Genomic DNA, 8043 nt, shown 5'->3' with positions numbered 1-8043 from the left:
AATTTTACTTAGTTTTTTTTGTTTATATTTTTGTATTATTAAAAATCTTTATTTTTGCTCTTCCCCAGCATTTCAATACTCCAAAATCACCCCATGTGTGACAATGGTTAGCACATAACATTGTCATATGCACCATTCCTTCTGCACCAAAAGGAGCATAAGTTTTAAAAGGAACAGACCAAACGCAGGCTGGGTAAAACAAAAAAAGTAATTTTATACACCACAAACATACAGAACCATTATGCAATGTGTTTGTATGATGCTAGGTTCAGCGATTGGCTGTGCCTGCAATCATCAGAGGATGGTGGCAAAATACTTTACGAAAAGCCAATGTTGGGGGTGGAGAAATTCAATTTATGTTTGCATTAAATCGTTAAGAATCTAAACTTAAAAATCTGATAAAAGTTGCATCATGGTCATGTCAAATACAACTAGATTAGTTTGCAAAAAAATTGCATTTCTGGGCTGTACTGTGCCCTATAAAGCCATATATGTTCTACAGAGGAGGTGCACACCCATTAAATGTACATAAGGATGCTAAACTAACAAAAGACAGCCATCAAGAGAAAGATAAAATGAAAGATATTTAACACTTTGTAAAGAAACGTAAGCAGAATGTCTGGCTTGCCTTTTGTCACTACTCTCAGAAACATGCTGTAACAGGTGTGGCACAGCCACAGTGTCAGGGTCTTCATCCTCCCATCTTCCCCTTTTTGCTCCTGATCGCACTCTTTTCCATCCTCGGATACCAGTTTTGTATCCATGTATGGATTCATCAAACAAAAGTGAGCCTCACATCACATCAGATAAAGAAAGCATGCCTGGGCACTTCTAACAGCTTCCATAAGATGCCTGTTTCAAGTCCTCACAAGAAGGCTGCCTCTCACTGAAGTTCAAATGAATAGCTCTTGGGCACGAGTTTTCCACAGAGGGAGGGTGGGGGGTAAGCTTGCTCACCTCTGTACCAAACTCACATATCCTACCAGGGAGCTACGTGAGGGGAAAGAATTTTTTAAAAGTGCAGCTTGTGGGCAAAGAAACTGATTCCCTCTTTTCTGTCTTTCAAGTAGCCTCCCCCTTCCCCTCCTCCTCCTCCTCCTCCTCCTCCTACTCTTCCTCCCTATCCCACTTTTATCACCCAGCAGCCCATCCCCCCACCCCCCACCACCCCTTTGAGCCGCCAATGCAGTGTCAACAAAATTCAGCGAATGTGGCCATCGGATGAAAATCAGCTTTGCTCAATAAGATCCACATTTAAAAAGAATTTTAAAAAGATTTCCCCTATCTCCCCATACGAACCCGGTCTATGGTGAAAGAGGACTAATCGCCTGGTTATTGGTGCTTTGCAATCCACTGTGTGGTCCTGCTCAACGGTCCTTCGCCATAAGGACCCACTATTGAATGAAGTCAATTAGAGTAAAAAAAAAAAAAAAAAAATGGCTTTGACTCTTCAACTTTAATCAGGGAACAATCATTCGACCAATCCCAATCCTCATGAGTACCTCAGGGTTAAACATTCAGGGAAAACAGTGTTAAGCTGCGTCAAATTAAGTGGAGGGGGATGTTCATTTAACTCCAGCTCTCCCGCTAAATATCTTCTCCGATGAGCCTTTTGCCCACTGCGCCCCTCCTCTTTCCCTTCAGTGAGGCCTAATTTTCCTGTTTTCTCCGAGAAGATTTCACGGATCATAAGATCAAAAGCTTGCATAAGCTCTGTGTTTGTTTACATCAGCCTACACCCTGGCAAAATAAAGCAGCACTGAATATCCTTCTCTTTCACTTTCCTGGCTCGCACTCATCCCGCTGTCACTCATGACCTTCCACCTCCACTTGCTTCATTGCTCTGATTTGCTTTCTGTTTTTTTTTTGTTTTTTTTATCCTCTAAAAATGATCCGAAGCAGGAGATGGGATCAGCGAAACAGAATCCTTTACCCTCTTTTTTTTCCACAATAAGATCCATATTCATGAGGAAAGACCAAAGAGTGTGCAGCTAAGGCTAACGCTAAACTTGCATCCTTTCAAAAAAGTGGCGTCTCTTTCTGCGAGAGCAGCGGACTCGGTCCCTTCTCTCCACGTGGCACTTCTTCTTTGACACAGCCTAAATGAGGTCCTTTGACATTTGAAATGGAAGTGTGACAAGAGGGACCAAAACAACCATCAAATCAACACATGAATAAATAATCTGTTTGCCTTTTCGGTGTCCCATTTCGACAAACGACAGGCCATGCCTCCTTGAAAGATGTCTGTGACTCATTTAGTGCTCAACTGTTTTGGTTGAACACATCGCTTTGATGTTCAGCTGAGTTTTGACATGCCTTTATAGTCCTGTTGTTTTGTATGGTAATTTTCCACTGATTTAAATCAGGCAATATCTGGAAGCAGCACATACTGTTGATTGGTTGTTTATTGTTATTTGACTGAATACCAACTGTTTTCAACAGAAAGTACTTGATAAAGGGAATGAAAAGGGGGAACTAAATTACATAAAATGTCAATTTGTTTAGTTGTAATACAGAAAGCAATGTGAATACGTATATATAGATATGTATTCAATACTTTGTATTAAAAAAAAAGAAGAAAAAAAACATTGTTGACAATGACTGCTTAAAGATGCTTCCTCTACCTCTACATGCATTGCTAAGGTTTGATTTTGGCCCATTCACAGTCTTTAAATCTTAAAGGCCATGTGAGCCTCTTCTAGTTTTTTGGACTTCGATTGGATTGAACACGATCCTAACCACACTAACTACCATCCATCCAAGTGGTGCCCATCTCCAGTTAACGTTCCGGGGTCAACCTGGACAGGTCGCCAGTCTGTCGCAGGGCAACACAGAGACAGACAGGACACACACTCACACACCTAGGGACAATTTAGAGAAACCAATTAACCTAATAGGTTTTTTTGGACTGTGGGAGGAAGTCGGAGACGCCGGAGAGAACCCACAGGGAAAACATGCAAACTCCGTGCAGAAAGACCCCGGGCTGGCAATTGAACCCGGGACCTTCTTGCTGCAAGGCAACAGTGCTACCTACTGCGCCACTAACTACCAATCAGATTAAAACCCAAGCTCTGCTGTTTCCAACAATACCAGAATCAATATGTTCAAAACTCACTGAACCAGCAGCCAAAAAAAAAGCGCCCCGAGAAAGCTAATTTCACGAAGCTAAATATAAATTCAGTCCTACCTTTGCTGTGTCATTGTCATAATCCATGTTAGAGCAAATATATCCATTCAGGTCTTGTAATCCATTGTCCTTGTGTCGCACTGATGTGATTCCTCACTATTTTCAACTTTTCTGTCTCCATGGAAACGCTTATAAACTCAAAGGAAGTTCTTCACGTTAGCGCGCAGCTGGAGCTTTCCGGTCAATTGGCTATTGGACGTGTCAATCACCCAAATCAACCAATGCTTTTATAACCAGAGCACCCAGGACAAAACCATTGTTAATAATTGCAAACAATATTTATAGGAAGATTATACGTTGGGAAAAAAATTAAAAAGAGAGAAATTTGTAATTGCATGGATGGTGTCAAAAAGTCCAAAAATGGCACATTTATAATGTATGGCTGGAATTTGATCAACTAATACCTTTCCAAAATGTCTATGCTTAATTTTTTTAATGAAATTTGGTACAGTAAGTGGTCAGAAACTGTACTGTGGATTGCTAGAAGTTCTGGGTTTCAACTGCATGCTTTCAAGGAAAAGCCACATTACATAATGTATTGCATTAGAATTTGTTTTTTTTTTTTTTTCACGGTGTGCCATATGTATTTGCTCTTGCTCAAAAATACAAATGTTGATTTTCCGAACTCTAAAATATTCTCTGGAACATTATCTTTGTTTTGGTACCAGAACCAGTCAAATACACCTTGTAGTTCCTGAGGTATATGGAATTCATTTTGGGGGAGTCATTTTCAGAAAATCTCCAAAAAAGAGGCTCCGTTTTCAAGTGGTGGAGTTCCACATGAAAGAAATCACATGAAACAGCTGCCTCCCACAATCTGTGGAAAGAATCATAGCAGAATAATATATGCAAAGTCTGATCCTGACCAGATTACATCCCGAAAAGAATGGAACGCACCATGGACTTCCACTACCATCCCCTACAAGGCATTTGGTTTGGTTTCAGACACAGGAGAAGAGAAGGGTGGGAGCAAAGTACCTGGTTCTGGTTTTCATAATGATAATCAGTCCTTTGCCAACAGTTCCCAAGACAAGTGAAAGAGTCGCAGGAGCAGAACTTCATGCATGGAGTAAGATGCTTTAGAGTTGAAACGAGGAGAGTTTCTCACACAATCACGAAGCATATTTGCCTCATTGGAAAACTCAAGCAAGCACCCTTCAGATGTGTTTTCTAAAAAAAAGAAATTGTGCATTGCAGTGCATCAGGCATTTCTATCAAACATGCATTTTGTTTGCATCCAGTATTAACATATGTAATAAAACGTGACCACTGCGTGGGCGAGAGCCAAGCTAGAAGATGATTAGGACAATGCATTTCCTTCTGCTCATTGCAGGAAACAAACAGGCCAGCTCTTAGCGCAATCTTGCAAACAAGAACCATATGCCTGTCTTTCTTCTCCCAGCATCCTCTTTCACCACCCTATTTTCCATGAGAAACATATAAATATTAAGACCCAGAAACACATGTGGTTAGTCATAAAGCTGGAAATGCACCCCACCAACTCCCTGCTCTCTTTTTTTACGCCCCCGGCCTTGACCTCCTCACCCACAAAACAAACCCGCAAGAATGGGCGAGAGAGAAAGAGCAGCTAGGAACTGGGAGAACAGAAACAAAAACAAAGACCAAGAACAAAGAATCATGTAGGGCATTGGGAAACTTGACTTAATTGCCTCTGTATGAAAAGCAAATGAGAAGATGGGCAAGCTGGCGGCAGAAAGGAGAACCGAGACAGACAGATATGTGCAGGCATTTAACCATAACAGCGGTTAGTTGCGCCGGGGTGGGTATGTCGGCCAGCCAGAACATGGAACAAGTGATGATGAGCACAAACAAGGGAAGTCACTGCTCATTATTTAAAACACAACTGGGCTGATGCACACATATCCGTTTGCCTGTTTTGAACAGATTCCCCCTGCAAACCAGCGTTTCTGGCCCACAAACTTTCTACCCTCTCATCTGACTTTGTTTCTTCCCATCATCAAGACCAATTAGCCTAATCGCTTGTGCTGGAGGGGTTGTTATCTTCTTGGGTGTTAGAAGAAAATGGCTTGCAGCTGGATTATGTACAGTTCAATCTGTAACAGGTGCTCGGATCTGTGGGGAAAGAGTAAACAATGGCGGCTAAGCCCAGAGCTTTACCAGGCGGAGAGTGTCTTGGATGGGAAACAGTCAGAGCTCACAGCCCAGGTGATTCTCTGAGAGTCATTCATGCATCTGCGATCTCTTAGCCAGGCTTAGAGTTATGGGGGATATGAATCACCAATACTCAAAGGGAGGCGTAATTGACTTACAGTTTTAAACTGTTTAAGGTGTATGAAAACCCAGCGGTTAGCCCTCTAACTCCTCTCGTCTGTTTTCTAGGAGTCACATGACAGGGTCACATGACCAAGGCCAGTTTTTATCCCTGTGGTGTCTGGGAGGCGTCCAAAGCCAGAGTGGCCTCACCACATTTCCCACAGCTGTCTGGGGAATGGACTGCGGAGCTGAAGGTATGTGTGAGGCACAACACTGAAGCACTGTGGTCGTCTTAGGATAAAAGCACAGAGAAATTCCCCAGTTTCTAAATACAAGCTCAGTTCAATACTGTCTGTGGCGGCCACACCCAGGCAAGACAACATGTACGGACAACAATGTTGGTCGCTGCTGCAGTTTGTTTTTTCAGGGCCACTGAACATTAACTACATCTGTCTTATGACTCACCTGCTTTCAAATTAAATTATTTTTGTGCTGATCTTCCTTTTGTTGCCTATTAATACGTTTTGTACGGGGGAATTTTACTGCCATGAGATGAGAGCATACATTTTCAATTTGAAAACAGGATTTCTTCCCGTTGCTCTCAGCTTATTTATTTTTAATTTTTTCCAATTTCAAAACAGGAATACTCTCAAAACTTGCGATGCTTTTTCAAATATTCTCTGTACTCTCTCAAATCTTTGTGTTTACGCTCACATTTTTCCTTCATGTGCAAACCTCTCTGCACGGATCAGATCTCCACTCACAAACCTCCGCTCACTTATGAATTCTTTCTGCTCTTTCGCAGAATAAGGAGTACCGTCGCCTTGAACTTGTAGTCACCTGAAGTCATGATAGTAAAATTCCTCCATAATTTTGGCTAATTTTATTTCTTCCCAAAAAAGTTACTGTTGGATCTAGAGAAGCTTGTTCATTGTTGAGAAAATAAACCATGAGATTTTGTATGAGGATCAGTTTATCTATCTACAGTTTCCAGTCATTTATCCATTGTCTTTAAAAGTGGCCCTCAAATGGCAGCCCGCAGTCCACATCCAGCTCGCGACCCGCCTATTTCTGAACTCCTGGCTGCCTACATGCTGTCTGCAGCTTGTGGTTACTCCACCTCGCTGACCTACGTTTGTCTTGGTAGATTTGCAGTTGTGCCATGCTTTTTACATTTTCAGAAAACGGATTGAGAACTGTTGTGTGAGAAAATAAAATTTGTGATATTTATACCCTAATACAAAAAGCACACCCAAAAGTATGGCACGCTTACTTAGTTTTGTTAAAGAAAAAAAAAAAAAATATATATATATATATACAATTTATGGCAGCTTGGTAAGGCTGAAAATCGAGTGGTATTGTTTCTTGACATGCTATTGTCTAGGGCAGTGTTTTTCAACCATTTTTGAGTCAAGGTACACTGTTTTAATTGAAAAAATCCCGAGGTACACCAACTAAAAATGGAAATAAAGATACTCTGTAGCCGCCTATATAGTCATTCTTATCAAAGTCTCTTGAATAGGAATCAAATAAACACAAAAATGTATTATCATTTTACATTTCTTATTTCAAATTGCACTTAACATGTCCACTTCAAAAATACACCTGAACAGCCACAAACACTGTGGTGTTAAATTTAAAGAAGTTGTAGAAAACGTCAAAGTGGTTTACAAACTAATCCACAAGCATTCTTATAGCCGGAATACAGAAAATAATTCTTATTCTGAAAGAAGCAATAATATTTGGGAAACATTTCACTTCATATTCACTGTTACAATATGAAGAGTTGCATGTACAAAATGTCAATATCTGTATATTTTACCCACCTAGTGTGAAACCTGTGCATGTTTGGATGAAAACAGATGATTTCCTGGCAGAAATTGAAGAAAGACAAAGCTCTTCCTCAACATATCCGTCTCTGTTTCTAGTTTTTATAGTAGCCAGGCTTGAGAAGCTCACTTAACACAGATATGTTGTGGGAAATGGACTCATGCTTTTTCCAACTACTGCTGAGCTTCAGTCTTTTCCATCACTGTCGTCAGTCTTGCTAGATACGATGCTCTCACCGCTACCTGTAACATTCGTGCATCACTAATTCTTGTTTTAATGTAAAATGCTGTGTACCTACTGCCATCTAGTGGTAAGAACACTACATGATTACGTCGCTGCTACTACTACAGCAGACACTCAAAGATGGCATTATTTGCAGACAATTCATTTTCAAAAAATCTTTTAAAACCAATTACCGTATTTTTCGGGCTATAGAGCGCACCATACTAGCACCTTTAATAAAATAAAATAAAAACTGGAAGCTGCTCTCGGTTTTCCATCAGGACCCAGCAGAGGGCAGCAGAGGGCTGCGTCCTAATAAATCTGCTGCACGCAGCCCTCCGTCTCCAAAGCCGAACCATGGTTTCGTTCACACCTAGCTTAAGTGCAGCGGCTCTATTTCCCTCCTGTAGTGCCAGATCGACAACCCTCAACTTAAAAGCTGCATGATATGAGTTTGAAAACATTTCTCCGTCGTGCCTGCTGCTAGCATGTGGTTGTTCTAAATGAAAATTAGCCGTTCTTCTTTGATTTACAATTTTGACTTCTAATGATTCACTTCCTGCTAGAGA

The sequence above is a fragment of the Poecilia reticulata genome, linkage group LG1, assembly GCF_000633615.1.
Source record: "Poecilia reticulata strain Guanapo linkage group LG1, Guppy_female_1.0+MT, whole genome shotgun sequence".
Lineage (NCBI taxonomy): Eukaryota > Metazoa > Chordata > Actinopteri > Cyprinodontiformes > Poeciliidae > Poecilia > Poecilia reticulata.
Note: the sequence above shows the minus strand (reverse complement) of the source record.